Genomic DNA, 20,005 nt, shown 5'->3' with positions numbered 1-20,005 from the left:
CCCACCTCTGGATCTCCATCAGCCTAGAGTTCCAGCAGAAGACCCTGTCCAGAACTTCCTCATATTTGGAACTGACCTGCAGTTGTGCCTTGCTGGAAGATTCAGTTCAGGGGTGGGTTCCGGCTGCTGCTACTGGCGGTTCGTGCAGGGATTCGCCGTGCGGGCGCATGCGCAGTACTAAAAAAAATCTTATGCACATGTGCAGAATCCAAAAACAAGATGGCAGTGCCTATAGCGGTGCTGAGAGAACCGGTTCAGGGTCATGGCAGGCCAAGTTACAACCTATTCGGCCGAACTCGTGGGAACCCACCTCTGATTCAATTGATGAGAAAACTGAAAGCACAATTAGGAGTCTGGTGTATTCATAACATCTACCTCCTTTGCAGTGAATAGTAAGAGAATTTCCATTTTAAAAACCAAGGGAAGAAATTCTGGTGCTTCCTAAAGAACAAGTCTTAGCTCATCATAATAGTTATCCTAGCTCATTATCCAAAGGCATTTATAGATGCCAGTGTGAAAAATGACACTGACATTTTGTTCACACCTTGTTGTGGGTCGAGTCTTTTCCCTGCTGCTTTTTTTCCCTCAAGAAAGCTTTGTATGTCAGCAGATTAATAGTCATCCTTTATTGTGCGGTTGCTATGGGAAGATTTATTATTTATTTTTAAATGCTTCTTCATTCCTTTCCCCAGATCACACATTTATTTTACATGGCAGAAAGCTATACAGGCAGTCCTCGAGTTACGACCACAATTGAGCCCAAAATTTATGTTGCTAAGTGAAACATTTTGTTAAGTGAGTTTTCCTCATTTTACGGCTTTTCTTGCCACAGTTGTTAAGTGAATCATTGCATTTTTTTAAGTTGGTATGCTGGTTGTTAAGTGAATCTCACTTCCCCATGGACTTTACTTGTCAGAAGGTCACAAAAGCAGAACATGAACCCAGAACACGCCAGCCATCATAAATATGAATCACTTGTCAACCGTCTGAATTTTGATCACGTGGCCATGGGGTTCCTGCAATAGTCGAAAGTGTGAAAAATGGTCGTAAGTCATTTTTTTTCATTGCCGTTGTAGCTTTGAAGGGTCATTAAATGAACTTGTGTAAGTTGAGGACTAGCTGTATTCTGAGCCCTGGAAACTCTTAGAAAATCTGCTTTGATTAACTGTTCAGGTTCTCCTGCAGACACACTGCTTTCACTTTTCAATCATTTATATTGTATTTACAGCCACCAACTAGAAAATCTTTTTCGAATGTAAATCCTCAATGTCAATGAGGTCATGTCTCAATGTACAGCAAGACCAAGTTTCAGAATTCTTATCTTAGATGAAAGATAAATAAGGAGTTCAGAGCACCCAGTCGATAGGAGACTCAACAGCTCACATCAAAAGCAGTTTGCCCCTTGAGAATAACTCTCTGTTAAGGGTAAATTGTTGCTCCTTGTTAGGTAAGCTCCCCGTTGGGAGAGCGAGTACGTTCAGCGAAGCGTTGTGAGAGTTGTGTTGGAGAACACCCAAACCAGCATACAGAGACACTGCAGTTTAAATAGGCTTTTACTTTTGTGGAAATAGAGGTATCAGAGTCCATCAAACAGTCCAAGTCATACACGGATAATTCAGTCAGTCATCAATGTCTTTCAGTTAAGGGATAATCCAAATAACATAGTCCAGTATCAGATAATCAGTTCAGCATTCAAAGTTTGCTAACAGTTGCAAAACTTACAATAGCTCACGGCACTCAGATCAGTTCAGCCCAGCATCTAACAAACAGAGAGAGAGAGCTAACAGTCGTTCTGGCTCCCTCTTATGGCCGATTGAGGAAAACAGCAACCAATCACATTTTACAGTATGGTTTAAAGAAACAGGAACAACATTGGTACATGATTTATATATTGCCAACCCAACCGTTAGAATCATATTCCTAACACTCCTGAATAGATTAATGTTGTATACTGGTCTAAACAATGTTGGCTGTGCTCAAAGAAAGTTTTCCGATCGAGGCTTCCCGAGAGCATGAAGCAAACTCCTTGTTCTGACAAAAAAAAAAACCCTTTTATTAATTTATTGTGAATTCTGTTCATTCACATATAGCAAAGTCTTTCAAGGGAGGATTTACAGTCACAGATCTTATCTGGCTTGAAGAGCTGCCAGGCCAATATCTGCAAAACTTGGCGAGGAGTCTCGGAAAGTCACGAACCAATTAAGCGAACCAATTATCTCCTACAAACTTCACTCCCCTTTCGCCCCTTTTTTATTTCCTCTGGGAGGAACCATTCATCATCTACCTGTGGCCTTACTCCCAAGTCAACCCTTGTTCTTTATCTTTGTCTGGAAACTCTGCGCATGCGCATACTGGGAACAAACTCCAGCTGCTCATCTGCCTCATTGATGTCTGACGCTGATAATGGGCATATGGCTCTGTTCCCCAGACTCCAGGACTGGCCCATGTTCCTTCCCAACCTCCTCACTGTCCAGAATCCACTGGCCACTGGCGGGCCACAACTGGGAGCTCTCATTAAAATGTCTGCATGAGTTCATGTGAATGTTAGAATAGTAGCCTCATCTCTTTAATGACCCTCATCTCTTTAATGACAAACTATAACTGACTGGAAATACTAAACTTTGTCTGAGCCTGACAACAAAGCTTTATTAGCTATAAAGTCCACATGTCCTGACCCTTGAACTAGACTGCGCTTTCAATGAACAATGATACTATAGGAGTTTCTAGTAATAATGACCAAGGATTTCATTCCTCTATGAAGCCTTTTGAACAGGAAAGTTCAATAGATAGTTCAAAGAGAAAATAGAGACGGTCCAATTCCAGAGTAGCAAAGAAAATTGTGTCTTCTGCCCGTCCTTATCCATTGTATCCTTTCTTCCACTAGCAAAGGCAACAGAACTTTCTTCCTCACAATTTCTGTAGGGAAAAGTAAAAAGCTTTTGAGAAGAGGGAAATTAGGACAGAGGCGGGGTGGTGGTGGTATGATAAAGCATCAAGTCTACATCTCCCTCGGCTTAGATGGAGCTAATTTTGCATGAAAGTTTTATTACCCAGCAAATGTAATCATGTGTAAATCATCTTCTGTAAAAGTTCCATCTGTGGTTATTGAACAGCTTCCCATGTTCAAGTATTTATTTCTTTATAGGTTCTGTAGAAAAAAGGAATCTATTCCAATCTAGACATATTAAACATATTTTTCTGCCTGTGAAGCAGACTATTCCTATGAAAATAATCCAGTCTCAATTTAGACCTGTCCCGTGTACTCTGGAACATACAGGATGGCCTATTTTAGCCTCGGCTTGCTCCATGATACAACTAGTCACACAATTCTGAGATTACTTACAAGACTCACACCCTGAATGCATGGATGCTGTTTTATCTCCAGAATCACTGCAATCATATGCATGCATGCATGCATGCATGCATGCATGCATACATACATACATACATACATACATACATACATACAAACAAACAAAACAACCATGGTACCCCCGAGGGAGTTGGGTACAAATTACAATACATCAGTGGTAACGTAATCAGGCAAATGCCCCAATTCATATGTCTGCATCAAACACCTTAATGCTAGAACATAATTGCAGCATTTGCATTTCAGTGTCACCATATAGCTTGTTCCAGGAGTGGTGCAGTGGCCAAGAGGTGGAGCTCTCACCTCACAATCAGGAGGCTGTCAGTTCAATCCTATGTAGAGGCAGATATTTCTGTTTCTGGGCACACTGAGAATATATCTGCTGGGGAAAAAAAACCTCCACATTGGAGACAGGAAGGGCATCCAGGCAGTAAACACTCAGCTTCATTCAGTTACCCAGACTCCACCCCACAAGGGATTATGGGGTTGTTAAAAGATGATGATGATGATGATGATGATGATGATGATGATGATGATGATGATGATGATATAGCTTGTTCCAGGTAGCGTTGAACAGGATGGCTCAGTGGCTAAGACGCTGAGCTTGTCGATCAGAAAGGTTGGCAGTTTGGCAGTTCAAATCCCTAGCGCCACATAACGGAGTGAACTCTGGGCTCCCGTTTCTTGTCCCAGCTTCTGCCAACCTAGCAGTTCGAAAACATGTAAGAATGCAAGTAGAAAAATAGGAACCACCTTTGGTGGGAAAATAATAGCATTCCATGCGCCTTCGGCATTTAGTCATGCTGGCCACATGACCACAGAGACGTCTTCAGACAGCGCTGGCTCTTCAGCTTTGAAATGGAGATGAACACCGCCCCCTATAGTCAAGAACGACTAGCACATATGTGCAAGGGGAATCTTTATCTTTAGGTAGTACTGAAAGCAGTATATAAAAGTTAGGAGATCACAGAGAACTGTATGCAAAAAAAGTTAAATTTCTATTTGAAAACATAAAGAGACAGAAGAAATCTTGTTGCACATAATATCTGGCAAGTCATTTGATGAAAACAGGAGCATCTCTAGGCAGATGTTTCCTTCTCCTCCCAGACAACCTTAATCCTTGGATTGCCTGTTTTCATTTCAAAAGGCTCTACTCCTCTTAGAAGCCAAGACATAAAAATAAAAATATAGCCACCATTCTTCCCATTTTATCTACGTAAAAGAGCAACATTTCAGTATTTTAATCCTATGAACAGTCCTTACAATGATTAGCATTCAGTCTGAAGGGGTTGTGAATGGCTTTAAGTGGACACAAGAGGGCATCTGTGAATTGTGCTTCAGAACAGGTGCTGCAGAGACAAAGAAATGAAGGAAAATTCATCATGATTTTACACCTTAATGAATTTTTAGACAGTTTGGTCTCACAGAGGCCGTAATCTGAATGTCTTCCTCTAAAAGGCTAAGATATAAACCCCAGAAAAAGTTACACAAGTTGCTACATGTAATGCTTGAAGATTAACAGCATGTATTGGTTTTATTTTAATTAATCGTGAATTGGATTAGGTCAAATTAGTTTTGCCAGGCCACATCTGATCTGCTTCTTGCACCTACCTACTTTTGGGAATATGACTCTGGCACATTATGCTCAATGGACAGAGAGAGTTCTCTAAAAGAAAATAAAAGTAGAAATCACTGGACATCTTTGCAATCTATTTCCAATATGCCTTCAATCACCATTGTCTGCCAATCACCATAGACAGGACTTACCTAAAACAAAGGTGGCTAATTTAGCTCCAGCAATTTTTTTGGATCAATTCTCAAAGTCCTTTGCCAATTCTTAAGCTGATAGGATCAATGGGCATCTTAAATAATATCTGGACAGCTTTAATTTATATAGAACTAGCACTATAGCAATAGCACTTACATTTATATACAGCTTCATAGTGCTTTACAGCCCTCTTTGTTTACAGAGTTAGCATATTGCCCCCAATAATCTGGCTCCACATTTTATCGACCTCGGAAGGATGAAAGGCTGAGTCAACCTTCAGCTGGTAAGGATCGAACTGATGGCAGTTGGCAGAATTAGCCTTCAATACTGAATTCTAACCACTGTGCCACCATGTCTCTTGACCGATTTGCATGCTTTTCCACTCCAAATTTCTTGCATGTATGAGAAAAAAATATTAATAAATGAGCAACTAGTTCAATTGGCAACTCCAAATCTCAACCAACAAATGCTCTGTCTTACATATTGGGAAAAGAAATCAGAACACCAAATACAAGCTAGGCGGATACAATCTCGTAGATGACACCCCCCACCCTCTGTCAAGGACCTTGGCGTACTCGGATCAAATGATGTAAAGTGCCAGAGTTCACTGTAACAGCATTGCCAAAAAGGTATTAAGAGTAGTTAACCTAATCTTTTGAAGTTCTTCTCCAGTAATATTGTACTGTAAACAATGGCATACAAAATCTTTGCTAGACCAATTCTCGACCACAGCTTGTTTGTCTGGAATCCGCACTGTATATCAAACATTAACACAATTGAGTGAGTCCAGAGGTATTTCACAAGAAGAGTACTCCACTCCTCTACTCGCAACAGAATACCTTACACCACCAGGCTCAAAAATTTGGGCTTGGACAACCTAGAACTACACCACCTATGGTCTGACCTAAGCATAGTACATAAAATTATCTGCTACAATGTCCTACTTGTCAATGACTACTTCAACTTCAACCGCAATAATACACGAACACACAATAGATACAAACTCAAAGTAAACCACACCAAACTCGATTGCAGAAAATACGACTTCAGTAACAGAATGCACTACCTGACTGTTGTTACATCCTCAAACCCCCATAACTTTAACCTTAAACTTTCTACTGTTGTCCTCACCCCATTCCTAAGAGGTCAGTAGGGGCATGCATAAGTGCATCAGCATGCCTACCGTCCCTGTTCTAATGTCCCCATTTATTTGTACGCATTTCCTGTGTTCTTATTCTTGTTTATTCTTATTCCTGTTATCTTGTACATGAGTGACAAACTAAATAAATTAATAAACATAAATAAATACCGGTAGTTGCTCTATTTCATATATTCCAGATGTGCCAGACTACATTTTTCCCCAAGTCCACATCCAGCATAACCAACCTGTCTGAGAATTAGAGTTTGAATTAGGGCTCAAAGCAGATGTACTAAGCTGTTCTGGAATGGTAGGATTGGAGTGGCAAGGCTTCACAATCCTTGCTTGTCTCTTGTTTATAGCATTACTTGTATGGGAGAATTATGACAGATAAAAATTAAATAATAGCAGTAGACTTAGACTTATTTTCTCTTAAATAAGAGAAAACTTAGAATAAGTGTCCCCCCTACCAAGTATGTATTTAGAGAATCTGTGTGGTAGAGTAGTTAAGAACTATTAGTGGGGAGAACTGAATCGTAGACTACTCTCAGTCACAGAAGTTCCCTGCATGACTCACTTAGTCAAACTCACTTCTTCCCTCTATTTCTGGGTGTAAGTGCTATTGATGGCAATGGCATTACCAAGAGAGATAACCCTCCCCAAAGGTTTATATATGGTGGGGAGGAGGGGACTTTGGGAAAACAGTGAAGCATATCACTGCTAGAATCAGCAGTCCTTGACTTAACACCAATTCTAAATCAGGGACTGGGGTGGGAAATATGACGGCAGAAAACAGTTGCTATAAGCTACCCTTGAGTAGGTCCATAAGCAAGATTATTCCTAGCTTTAACATTTTGTAGTATGCCCATCTGCTTTTTTTTCAATCCTTTCCAAGAAACATTCATGTAAATTAGCATGTGTCAAAGTTTGTATAAGTCCCTGTAAACATCTGTGTGGGGTATAGGCCCAAATTTCTTTGACAGACTCCAATTTTTTTTAAAAAAATCATCCGAGATGGTCCCCCGTTTTATTAGACAGTTGTTTATGTGTGTGCATAGTATATTATTTATCAGAAACCGATGGCAGTTCAGACCGATTAGACAATGTCGTTCTATTTCATATCAATTTTTGTGGCTAGAGCTCTAGCTTTCTTCCAGGAGGCCAGCTGAAGCCAAAAATACATTTTTGGAAACTGATGACGCAGGAGGCAAATTTATTACTTTAGATGTGTGAGTGTTTGAGAGAGAGAAAGAGTGAGCAGAGCGGGAGAGAGGGGTAAAATATTTCCAAATGAACATATGTAGTGTAAAAATATTGCTGAAAATAAATAAATTTGTTATTCGTATATTATGCTGAGATTTATGGGGAAAAAATAGATGTAGCTCTTTATTCAGGTATGACTTTAGCTCATATTGTTAACAGCATAACTAACTGGGTCAAGAATATTTCTGATCATATTCAGAAAAAGCATCATCCAATCCAATTCTTTGCTGATTTAGGAAATCAAGGACTACAGTATCCCTGCTGCTAGACGTCCATGGGGGTCTTCTCTTAAAAATCAACCAGTGAATCTTCTATCCATAATAAAAATGTTGAACAGTGATACCATCAGGAATTGCTGTTAAATGTAACTCGGAATTTTTTGTTCCCAGGGACATCCACAGAAGGTGTCGAAATAGACAACATGACTTCAGACATCTCCGTTAATCCTCACCAAGTTACATGATTGACATGAGTTTTAAGAATTTTAATGAAAAGAAGATGATACTGGCCTCCAATGGAATCTTTATCTTCAAGACCTCTGAGTCCTAAATTGATCCCTTAAGCTTTCTTTAAAAAAAGTAAAAAGATGGATCATTGCTATCTTGAATTTTCTTTTGCCTGGAAAAGGGACGAGAGGAACAGCAAGGGGAGGGGGACATTCTAAGCAGACCCCCAAACTGTTTGATACCAGAGACCAATTTTGTGGAAGACAATTCTCCCATGGAGCGGTGTGTGTATTTGCGCATAAACTAGCTCTTGCACCAGAGGTGGTATTCAGCTGGTTCCCTCCAGTTTGAGCGAACTGGTAGCGGTGGCTAATCCCAATGTAATGTGTGGGCACTGCACATGCGCAGAAGGTGTGTATGTGCAGATGCGGGGAGGAGTGCTCACATTTGTGAACTGGTAGGGAAGGTAAGTGAATCCCACCACTGCCTTGCACATGTGCAGATGAAACTTCACTCACTCACCTTCCATGTGTGCAGCACAGTTCCTAACAGGCCAAGGACTGGAACCAGTCTGCAGTCCACAAGTTGGGGACTTCTGTCCTAAAAAATGGGGGTCTAGTCTAAACAGGGTAGGAGATAGACTTATAACAAATCTTTGCTTTGGAATCAATCTAGAGCGATGGAGGTGCAGTGGTTAGAGTGCAGTACTGCAGGCTACTTCTGCTGATCACTGTCTGCCAGCAGTTTGGCAGTTCGAGTCTCACCGGCTCAAGGTTGACTCAGCCTTCCATCCTTCTGAGGTGGGTAAAATGAGGACCCAGATTGTTGGGGGCAATGTGCTGATTCTGTAAACCGCTTAGAGAGGGCTGTCAAGCACTGTCAAGCGGTATATAAGTGCTATTGCTATTGCTAATTAGGTCCCCCAGGGAACTATATAAGCAAGCCCACAAGTTTGAAAAATTTCGAAATGAGCTCGCCAGCCCCCAAATATTGGAGAATCAGGACACCAATGCCACCTACAACAATAGCTTTCTTTCTTCCTAACAATGTGTCTACAAATAGAAACACCACAGAAATGTGAGAGTTCTTTGGTGGGGTTAATGCTGCCATACCATTAATCTTCAGGGCATATGCAAACCCAGAGAAAATAGCAACCCACCTACTGCTCCTGACACATATTTTCAGGAAGCACTAGATTTAACTATGGATTGCAACAAGCTATCTAGTAATTACTGTTTACATTAACTGCTGCAAGAATATTTCAACTAAATTTAGAAGCTGCCAATTTCATATGGTAGACTATTTATTGGTCTACCTAGATACCGGTAGGTACCATCTATTCTTAACAAGCAGTGACTTTTCAGCCTCTAAGGTAATTTTCCTTCAACCTATTTTCTAAAATTAGACATCCAGAAAGTGATCCTTAATCCTTCAGCAACTAAGGTACATTGTTATACTGAAAAAGAGAATAATTTAAAATATCCCCAGAAGATCCCTTCTTCCAGGTATTCCCAGTAAAGGATAATTATAGCAAGGATGTCACTAGCTAGGCTGAATAGCCTCTATCCTGTCCAGCTATCCAGTTAATGTACCTCTAGGAAAATAGAAAAGAAACTAGTTTAGGAAGTGCTTCAGATCAGACCACTGGAGAATACTTACATAAAATCGTAACTCTACCATAGTGCAGTCTTGGGTGTGATGAAAGTTTCAATGGAAAATTTCTTTTTGAATTTCTTTCATGCTTTAATCACTTTATTTTTAAAAAAAATAATTTATTGAGAAATTTTGAGGAAAACCAGGTTAAAAAAATTGATTGATTGATCGATCGATCAATTATGTGTCATCAAAGTGGTGTTGACTCTTAGCAACCAACTGAAGAGAATATGTAACTCAAGGTTCAATTATTGAGTCCTTGGTGCCCTTTGAGCTTGGTTGTTTAGTTGCAAACATCTCACTACCTGACTAGGTAACATCTTCAGTGCTAGAAGGGTGTGAGGTTTGCTTTCTGTTTATATACAGTAACTCTCCTTGTTAGGAGGTGCTGTTTTCTCCTTGGTAGCTCCTTGATTAGGCTGTTGCTTACCACTTGATTGTTTATCTGGGTTTATAGTACTTTGATTTGGGTATTGTTCATTGCTTGATTGTGTGGGGTTGATTACTGGTGAGATATTCTTTTTGTTGTAAGTATGGAAGAAGGAAAAACTACATTAGGTCTATGACATATAGTCCTGAACTCAGGGGTGGGTTGGAACGGGGCCAGCGGCGTCCTCGTGCACACTGCGCAATGCTCCAGCTGCTCCTGGACGATCGCGCAGGTGCTGTATGCGTCCTGCGCATGCGTGGAAGCGCAGAACTCGTCAAAACTGGGTAAGGACCACGGGCGGGCGGGCGGGCGCGCCCTTCGCCGTTCCCGGAAGTTACTTACTTCCGGGTTTGGCGACCAACCGGTTCGCAGGGATCGCCGTGAACCGGTTGAAACCCACCCCTGCCTGAACTTCTTTGCACAGATATTATTTTGTTTCCCTGTCGCGAATTCATTTTTAAGAGCTATTTATTGAAAAAAATGTGCTGCCTCCTAATTTGTCTAGGGTGCTATTCTTAAAATTTTTTTATTGAAACCAAAATTATTTTTCACCCAGATCTAGTTGTGGTGCAATTTCTTTCCCAAAACTTAAACATCTGTGACTTCTTTATTTTTAAAAGTAAGTTCTCTCTTTTATAGGACCAGGAGTATTACTTTTGTAGATGACCTACTAGGTACCCACAAATGCATTCTATGACCATTAGAGTAATCTGTTGGGAGATTCTGATTTAGGTCAGACATGAATAAATGAGTTGGCCAACACCACCAACAATAAGAACAGACATATTTTGGTTGTTCTGATTGTTCCATTTGGTCACCATTCTATGCAGTATTTTATAATATATATGGAGTTAGTTATTTTCCTCAATTTTGTATGAGTCACATTGGGTAAGTTGGACAGCCTTATAAATCAATGAGATAAATAAATAGTCTTGAATTCATTCCCTAAATGTAGGAAAATACACCCTTCCTGCTTTTCACCCCCACCTCCTTTTAGCCATAGTCATAAATAATAAATTTACAATGAAATACAACCAATTTCGTTGTATTTATTTTGTACAATGACAATAGAGGGGAGAGAAAGGGGGGGCATACATATACAAAAACACAACACATACACAAACACACATGTGTGTGTTTTTGTGTGTGTGTGTGTGTGTGTGTGTTTGTGTTTGTGTGTATATAATGACTAACAGCCTGGGCTGCTTATAATGTGCCCATTGGGATGATGATGTTGTTTGGCTAATGTTCACCACAAGATGGCGTGTCAACAGCTGTTCCGTTGACGCAAGCATTTGCTTTGTCCTCTTTTAACCTCATTCCCTCCAAAGTATGGAAGCATTTCTCAGAAATGATACATACATGGCAGAGCGGTCATTATATCCTCAATCTAAAAGCTAACATGGGACTGAGGTGCCTCCTGCTTTTCTCCTTTTCCCTGGGTTCCATGTTTTCTAGAACTATATGTGTTTAATGACAGTAAAGAAAATCTTTAGGTATTTAGACCACTTTGTTTAATGGTAAACCATTCATCTTGCATATTTTTATTTCATATAAATAAAATGATGAAAGCACGCAATTTCTTCTAAGATATTTCAACTTTCTCACAGGGTCTTCATGGAACCACCAAACCTTCCTATTTATAAGACCTCAAGTAAAAATACTGAAATTTCTTGAGCTCTGGCTAAAACCTGATGAAATTGTTCAATTCTTACTCTCACCAAATTTTGGTCATCTAATGTGAGACTGTAGGAAGTTAAAACCCACCCCTCTCCTAGAAAAATGAAATATCCTGGGAAATATTGAAAAGGTAGAATATTATATTTCCCTGGATAAGAAATGGAGAAACATGTTTTTAGGCAGGAAACACTCTTAACAGCCCCCACCTTTGTCAATGGGCCATTAAAGCCTGAGCTAGTCTACTCTACATATCAAAGGTGGAATTAACCCTTCACAGAAACACACCACAAGGCCCCTGGGAAAATTACATCAGCCAGCAAGGCAACCAAACTTGGGCTCAAAGCACAGCCTACAGTTGCCCCTGAATGGCCCCATGGGAGTCTGACAACCAATTAGAATACAAGATCAAAGGCCAGAGAGGGCATTAAACCAGGGATGTTCAGCATCTCTGCCCTTTTTTCTTCTTCTTCACCCAACATCTTGAAACATGTGATCCCCCTTTTCTGTTCAGAAGCTCAAGCCATCTGATCCTGTGCACCATTAAACCATCTTTCCCAGCAGCCTCCGTGTTTCCAGTGTCTTTTTCCCCACTTGGAACCGAACCAATTCCCAATTCCGAATTCATCTAACAGTATCTATAACATAATTTAGGAAGCTCCTTGGAAACCTGCCTTTGAAGTTCCTAGTTCAGTCGCTTTAGAGAAGAAACTTTTGGTGCAGTGGTTGAGTTCCCAAAACATACTCAATCAACTCATTTCATTGATTTACCTTAAGGTTCTGCAAAGTAAAAAAAAAAAAAATCAAACTCCCAGCCAAACTGGAAAAAAAAATAGATCTGAGGGAAGAGTTGTAGATGGGGGAAATAAAGAGCTCCTCTTCCATTTACAGATTATTTCATGCTCATTCATCCACTTTCATCTTATATCCAAAGATAACTTTTGGAGTAATTAGGTGTCTCACCCTCACCACGCTGCTCCCCTATGTTTCCTAACACAGACACAAAATCAAAGTAGCAGCATATTGGCAGCTACTGTGGAAAATAATTTAAGGCTTTTTTTTCGTAACAAAATAACAGAGTTGCAAGGGACCTTGGAGGTCTTCTATTCCACTCTGCTCCATCCCTTCCCAAGAGTCTCCACGCAGCCCATTTTGGATGCCAGGTAAATGCAGGGCCCACGCGGAGGCTCTGGGAGGGCAAAAACTGGGCCTCTCGGAAGCTCTGGAGCCTGGGGAGGATGAAAAATGGGCCTCCCAGATGTCTGGAAATGGGCCCATTTTCAGCCTCCAGAGAGCCTCCAGAACCTGGGGGAGGCCATTTTCACCCTCCCGGAGGGTCAAAGAAAGCTTCCGGAGCCTGGGGATGGTGAAAACACCTTCCGCCATGGTGCAGGATGGCCATGCCCACCCAGGAACCGGGCAGAAAACCGGTTGCTAAATTTTTTCAGTCCCACCCCTGCTTCAGGTGCTTTGGAGAATAGGTTGAGTGCCCCTCCCTCTTCCTTTTGGGAGCTCCTTAGATATTGGAACACTACTATCATGTCATCCCTTATTAGACCAGAGATACCCAATTCCTGCAACCATTCTTGATACGTCAATCACTGCTTGCCACTGGATCATTGGATGTTCTCTTATTGGGCCTAAAAGTACCGGCATCCAAAGCTTTGGGGTTTTGGGTTCTACAAAAGAGCCTGGTGATTGGATGATATAATTAGGTCCTGAGGTTTCTATGGGTGCCTAGAAACATGGAGGTTCTTTTGCCCTCTTTCTCCTCTTTTGCTTTCCATTTATGGGAATGGAAGAAGAGATCGTTTCTTTGGAGAAATAGGAAGATTTGACTGTGAACAGAGGCAGGTGGAAGGATGAGGAAATACAACAAAATATATTTTTTTAAAAAATTAATACTCTGTTTCTCTCTGTGTGTGTATGCCTCTTGCTGTCTGTCTGTGTGTGTCTCTCTCTGTGTGCATGTATCTCTCTCTCTCTCTCTCTCTCTCTCTCTCTCTGTCTCTCTCTTTATTTCTGTCTCTTTTACTCTCTCTATCCCTGTTTCTGTCCCTGTGTGTCTCTCGCTGTCTCTTTCTTTCTTTCTTTCTTTCTTTCTTTCTTTCTTTCTTTCTTTCTCTCTCTCTTTCTCTCTCTGTCTCTCTCTGCCTCTCTCTATTTCTGTCTCTCTCTGTGTCTCTCTGTCCCTGTTTTTCTCTCTGTATCTCTGTTTGTGTGCCTCTTGCTGTCTGTCTGTCTGTCTGTCTGTCTGTATTTCTCTCTGTGTCTCTCTGTGTGTCTCTCTCTTTTTGTCTCTCTCTGTCTCTCTCTCTTTCTGTCTCACTGTCTCGCTTTCTTTCTGTCTCTCTTTCTGTCTCTGTGCAAGACTGAGGTAAGTGAGATTCTTGCCAGTACCTCCAAAAATAATTTTCATTAACTGAGTTAAAATGGTCGCGCAATGCAAAGCCAGCTGTCTTCTCTCTCAAATATGTGTGGTTTTTTTTAGTAAATGCGGTGCAGTAATCCCCTCAGCAAACCATGATTCAATCCACTTCTGCTTTTTCTCTTTTGAAGTGCTTCTGGTGCCAACTGGTTCATCTGCAATCATCCTATTCGAAAAAGCACCAGGTCTTTTGCCTTCTAAGTTCAACATATACACAAATCATCTTAATGGGGATGATCTGCCATCCTAAGATCGAGGAGAAACTGGGAAGCCTTGCTAGAAAGTTTGAGAGTAAATGCCCAGATTTTCTTCAGATTCCACAGAGGGACCCAGAGGGGGTAGTCAATAGTGATGGTATCACTTCTCTGATGATTGTGGCAAGACCGAGGCATGTGAAAAGAAGGAAGTGTCAGGTACAGAGGAGGATATAAACATTTTTCATTACCAGGCTTGAAGTGCTAAAAGATTGGGGAGAGGGAAGGGGAGAGAGAGTAGAACAAAAGCAGACAATGTATAAAGGTTGCAGTACCGGTCAAATTTCTTTTTCTCTGAGCCTGTTCCCTGAGACACTGTACATGTCAAAATTCCACTGTGCGGCAGCAACAAAATCTAATTGAGAAACAATGGGAGAGAATTTGGAGAAAATAGCTCTCTCAAAGCTGTTAAAATCAATCTCTTATTGCTAAGAGGAGGGGTTTTTTTCTCCCATAAATTATTGTTATATGGGATATTGGTTAGCTTTGAGGTATGTTAAACATTTCAGAAAATCTGAGATTTTTATTTTGCCACTAGTCAATCTTCTCTTATCACTTTCTCTTTGTCTGTCTGTCTGTTTTTCCCTCTCCCTCTCCCTCTCTCTCTCACTCCCCACCTCCCTCTCTCTCGCCCTCTCTCTCTCTCTCTCTCTCTCTCTCTCTCTCTCTCTCACACACACACACACACACACACACACACAGGCAAGATCAGCCTGTGGTGCATTGCCAGGAACCAGCGCTGGGACTTTGCTGGATTCAACAGGAGTTTAGTGCAGATGATTCTGGGACAAATTAATGAGCATGAAATGAGCCTTTGTAAGTCCACCATAACATTACCTTCCTTCCACTATCATCTACCCTGAAGGAAGTCTCTTTTTGCACCGTGTGAGATGGGAAAATGTTGAAAGAATTGTTTGTTTTGAAGAGAGAGGCGGTGTATATAGCATCCATTTGCCATTCAAATGTCTTCATCTCAGTACTGCAGGATTCACTCAAAGGCTGCCACAAACAATCACAAAAGACCTGTACACCAGAAAGATAAAGCGAGAAGCTGTTTCCCACCAGTCTTCCTAATCTTCTGAGATGCTCTCCATCACCTGTCCTACCATATTTGGTGTAGGCATACCAAAGACGGCTTTAGTTAAGAGTTTCAAGTCTCAAGTGGGAAGACGTGGACAGCTAACTAGGTGGCTCACTGTTTCTTCAGCTTTTTTGCAAGAGGAAGAACTGGAGAAAATCACAAAACATGAAGAAAGCAAAGCAACCTACCTCACAGGTAAAACTAGGGATAGTATTAGGCATCTTATATATAATCCCAAAACATCTGAAGCACCACTTGATCACCATCAGCTTTGACAAAATCCCCATCAGTCAATTTGCAGAAGGAAGGTATAGTTGGAACAGCTTACACTCTGCAATGATGCCTTTATTATCACCAAACAACATCTTCCCTTGGGGAAGATCCAATAGGTGGACAGAAATCCCAGTCTGAACATCTGGCTGACTATGGAAAACAAACTATAATAATCCTTTTATCCCGTCTTTGTAATATGTTTTGGTCAACTTAAGGTAGTGAAGTGAGCATACCAGTATTCCTTCCTCTTTCTATTTTCCTTATAACAAACACCTGCAATGTGGGTTAGGCTAAGAGACAGTGGCTGGCTCAATGTCACTCAGGTGGCTTTCATGCTTAGGAGAGGCTAATCTCCCACTCTCCTGCTTTCTAGGCCACCGCTTTCACCACTGCACCAATGTGGCTCCCACTGGGCAGACATCCTACTGGCCTGTATTCACAGTGGGAGCAGCATTTTCATCCTGCTTCTGCTGGAGATGAGCTACGATTGACTTTACTCAACTGCTTTCATGTTTAACTTCTGCTTGGACCATGGACTTCTGAGCATCAATGTGAATTTGTCCAAAGGCGGCCTATTAAAACTGTATCTCCCGATCTAACTAGAATTTCACAGGATCAAATGTGAATGTCACATGATTTTACTTATGAAAGAAAAGCATCTCCATCTCAGTTCGTGGAAGAAGAAAAAAAATTCAATCTGGATGGTGGAAATGAATAACAAAATATTTGGCTACAGTGCATCAACTCAAATATAGACAAATGTTTCTACCACCGCCAACACAAAATTCCAACCTGCTTATCTTTTCAAAAATCTGTTTGTCTCGCTTGTGCCAGGGCTGTTGATGTAAGAAGCACACATTGGATTTTGCTTTGTGGCAGACATGCAGGTGGTGCTTTGGATGAAATTCAAATCTCCCATCATCCACCAGGCTTTGATATAATGCAGTGCAAACACAATTTATTCAGTTTATGCACTGCCAAACTCTAAATTGACTTGAGCACCTCACAACATACTTAACAAATATGCAATAAGAATAATAGCATGAAACCAATTCATGAATCCAAGCAGCAACAACAAAACCTAACCAGAAAAAGTTCCCAATCTTTCTAGACCAAAACCTGGGAGAAAGTAATCCCACCCAGGGGTGGGTTCTTGCAGTCACTACTGCCAATTCACTCGTGGGCATGCACAGTGCAATAAAATTTGTTCTGCACATGCACAGAAGCGAAAAAACAAAACAGCGACACCATAGGCGCTGCCCAGAGAACCAGTTCAGGGGTGTGGCCAGCCTGGGCCGCTGACTGTTCCAGCGACCCAGGCTGCTAAACCACTACCGGTTCATCCGAACCGGTCAGAACACGTAGGAACTCACCATTGATCCCACCTCTCCCCCTTGCAAAAAACTTTGTTGGGGAGTAGGATACATGAAAGTGACATAATGTAAGGTGTAGGTTGACTTCAGTTCTCATATAGCTCAATCAGCACAGCAGGGCCATCTTTGTTAGAATGGATATCCAACACATTTTAGTTGGGGCCATGACTGTGCACTTGATCCATGAACCTTCCCTCCCCCCCCCACACACACATTGTATTCCTTGCTGCATTGTTTTGTATTCTATTTTCCTCAGGCCTTACTTTTTACATAACATTCAGATATACACAAAGATATATGTAAAGTAGTAACAACCATTGACTGTTTCATGCTAGTTTATTCCAGAAGAAACCTGAACATTCTGAGATACTACAAAACTCATGGCTGCTTCTGATCAGGTTTCTTGTATTGCACTGGAAATGCATATACCGAATGGTCTAGTCTTCCGAAGGGCGCATATTTTACATGACACCAGATTACTTGACTACAGTCTTCATTATCTCTCTCTCTCCCTCCCTCCCTCCCTCCCTCCCTCCCTCCCTCCCTCCCTCTCTCCCTCCCTCTCTCTCTCTCTCTCTCTCTCTCTCTCATTCTGTGTCTCTTTCTCTACACACACAAAGACACACACCTTCTTTTTCAGGACCTTTTTTGTTAAATATTAATGAGCCATGCAAATAGGCTCAGTTGGTTAACTAAAGTTTCAGCACCTTTTGGAGGTCAGCAACAGCCTCCTCCGTCCTGATTGGCCAGGACGCGGAGGAGGCTGTTGCCGGCCGAAAGTTAGCTCTGATTGGACCTGGGACTTGACAGCTGTTGCTGCCCAAGTCCCGGGTTCCTATTGGCTGCCTTGTTTATATAAATAGTTGGGCGCGCACCGCGTTCCCTTGAATCGCTGTCATACTTACCAGTTAATAAAGTAGTTGTTGTGTTCACCCTGTGGTCGTGTCCCTCCTTCCGATCTTCAAAACCGGCGACGAGGATGGGATCCGCGATTCCGCGACGCTAGGGTGAAAAGAGAGAGACAAGCAGTTAGCTGCCGCCGTGTAGACCGGCAACGAACACTGCCTGAAGAAGGAAAAAAATTTTTTTGTGTGTCTTCTCATCGTCTCTCCCTTCACCACTGTCAACATGACGTCTGCGCTGCCTCCATTTGCCCCCTTTGGTTCTGCCGGAGAATCCTGGGAGGGTTTTATGGAGAGGTTTGAGTGCTATTTAATAGCTTCAAAAAATCAAGCCCAGACCGAGGAAGAAAAGTGCAGTTTCTTCCTCTCCTGCTGCGAACCTTCAATGTTCGCGTCTGCTAGAGCCCTGGCCGCCCCAAGGCCAGCGTACAAGCTGGGGTGGGACGAGCTAATGGCAAGACTGAAAAATCATTACGCTCCCACCCCATCTGTCATCGCACGCCGCTTTGCTTTCCGCCGGCGGGTCCAGAAACAGAACGAATCTATAAGTCAATTTTTGGAGGCTTTGCGCATGGTGGCCGCGCAGTGTGAGTTTTCGAATTTGGAAGAGAACTTAGTGGAACAGTTTGTGTGCGGGGTCCGCGATGTCAACCTGCGGAGCCGCATGTTCCGGAACCACCGCATCACCCTGCTTCAGGCCGTGGAGACTGCCAGGGCAGCAGAGCTATCAGAGCAGTCCATGGCCGATATTGAACGGTTACAGCTATCTGCGCCTGAACGCCCACCTCCAGAACCTTCAACTCAAGCCCATATGGTTGAGGACGAGATGCCTTTTGAAGACCCAGAGGAGGATGTGGTGGCACAAATGAGGAGCCAGCCTAAGCAGAAGCCCAAACCACAGCCAGCGGCGCAACCAGCGTCTATGGTGCCCTGCCGGGGATGCGGAGGCCGTCACAAACGCCCGGCCTGCCCATTCCTCAATGCCATTTGCCTCAGATGCAAAGGGGAAGGCCACCTGGCAAAAGTCTGCAGGGCCCTACTGCCGGCACCGTCGTTCCTGCAATCTTCAAGCCGATCCCAGGCGCAGCCGCGTCGCCAGCAGCCGCGGCCCGCCCGGCGGGCTGAAGATTGTTATTCCACCAGTCAACCTAGTAATTCTGACAGTGCGGCGAACCAAGCCGCTGCGGGAGCCCGGAAGGTCTCAGCCTCCGTCCAGCTGGAAGGTCAGCCTTGCCGGATGGAGGTGGACTCTGGCTCTTCACGATCCCTCCTGCCCTGGTCCCTCTTCTCTCGACTCTGTCCTAAAGTTCCCCAGAGCCACTTAGTGCCGTCTGAGGTTTCCTTGAGGGATTATCAAGGGAGGTTGATTCCCACTGTGGGATCCTTCCCTATCTCGGTGCGCTACGGGCCATTCCAGGGGAAACTGCCCATTCTAGTCGTTAGGGACGACCTGCCGGCCCTTCTGGGCCTGGATTGGTTTCCAGCCCTGGGATTGTCCATAGGGGGGGTTCACCGGGTTGTCCCCTCTTCCATCGAAGACATATTAAGGGAATTTGCCGACGTCTTTGATGGCCAGCTGGGTTGTTATAAGGGCACCCCCATCTCTTTAAGTTTAGATCCTCAGGTTGCTCCCATTAGGCTGAAAGCCCGTAGGGTGCCCTTTGCCTTAAGGGCCAAGGTTGACGCCGAACTGGATAAGTTGTTGGCGCAGGGAGTCATCGAGCCCGTTGACCATTCTCGTTGGGAGACACCCATTGTCCTCCCAATCAAGCCAGACGGGTCGGTGAGGATCTGCGCCGACTACAAGTCGACGATCAACTTGGCCCTTCAGGCAAACCCCTATCCAGTCCCTGTAGTGCAACACCTGCTCCACTCCCTGGGGCAGGGTTGCACATTCGCCAAACTAGATATGGCGCAGGCCTATCAACAGCTCCCGGTGGATGACGATG

Source organism: Thamnophis elegans, chromosome 3, assembly GCF_009769535.1.
Source record: "Thamnophis elegans isolate rThaEle1 chromosome 3, rThaEle1.pri, whole genome shotgun sequence".
NCBI classification, from domain to species: Eukaryota; Metazoa; Chordata; class Lepidosauria; order Squamata; family Colubridae; genus Thamnophis; species Thamnophis elegans.
The sequence above is the reverse complement of the archived record's forward strand: the minus strand, read 5'-3'. Positions refer to the sequence as shown.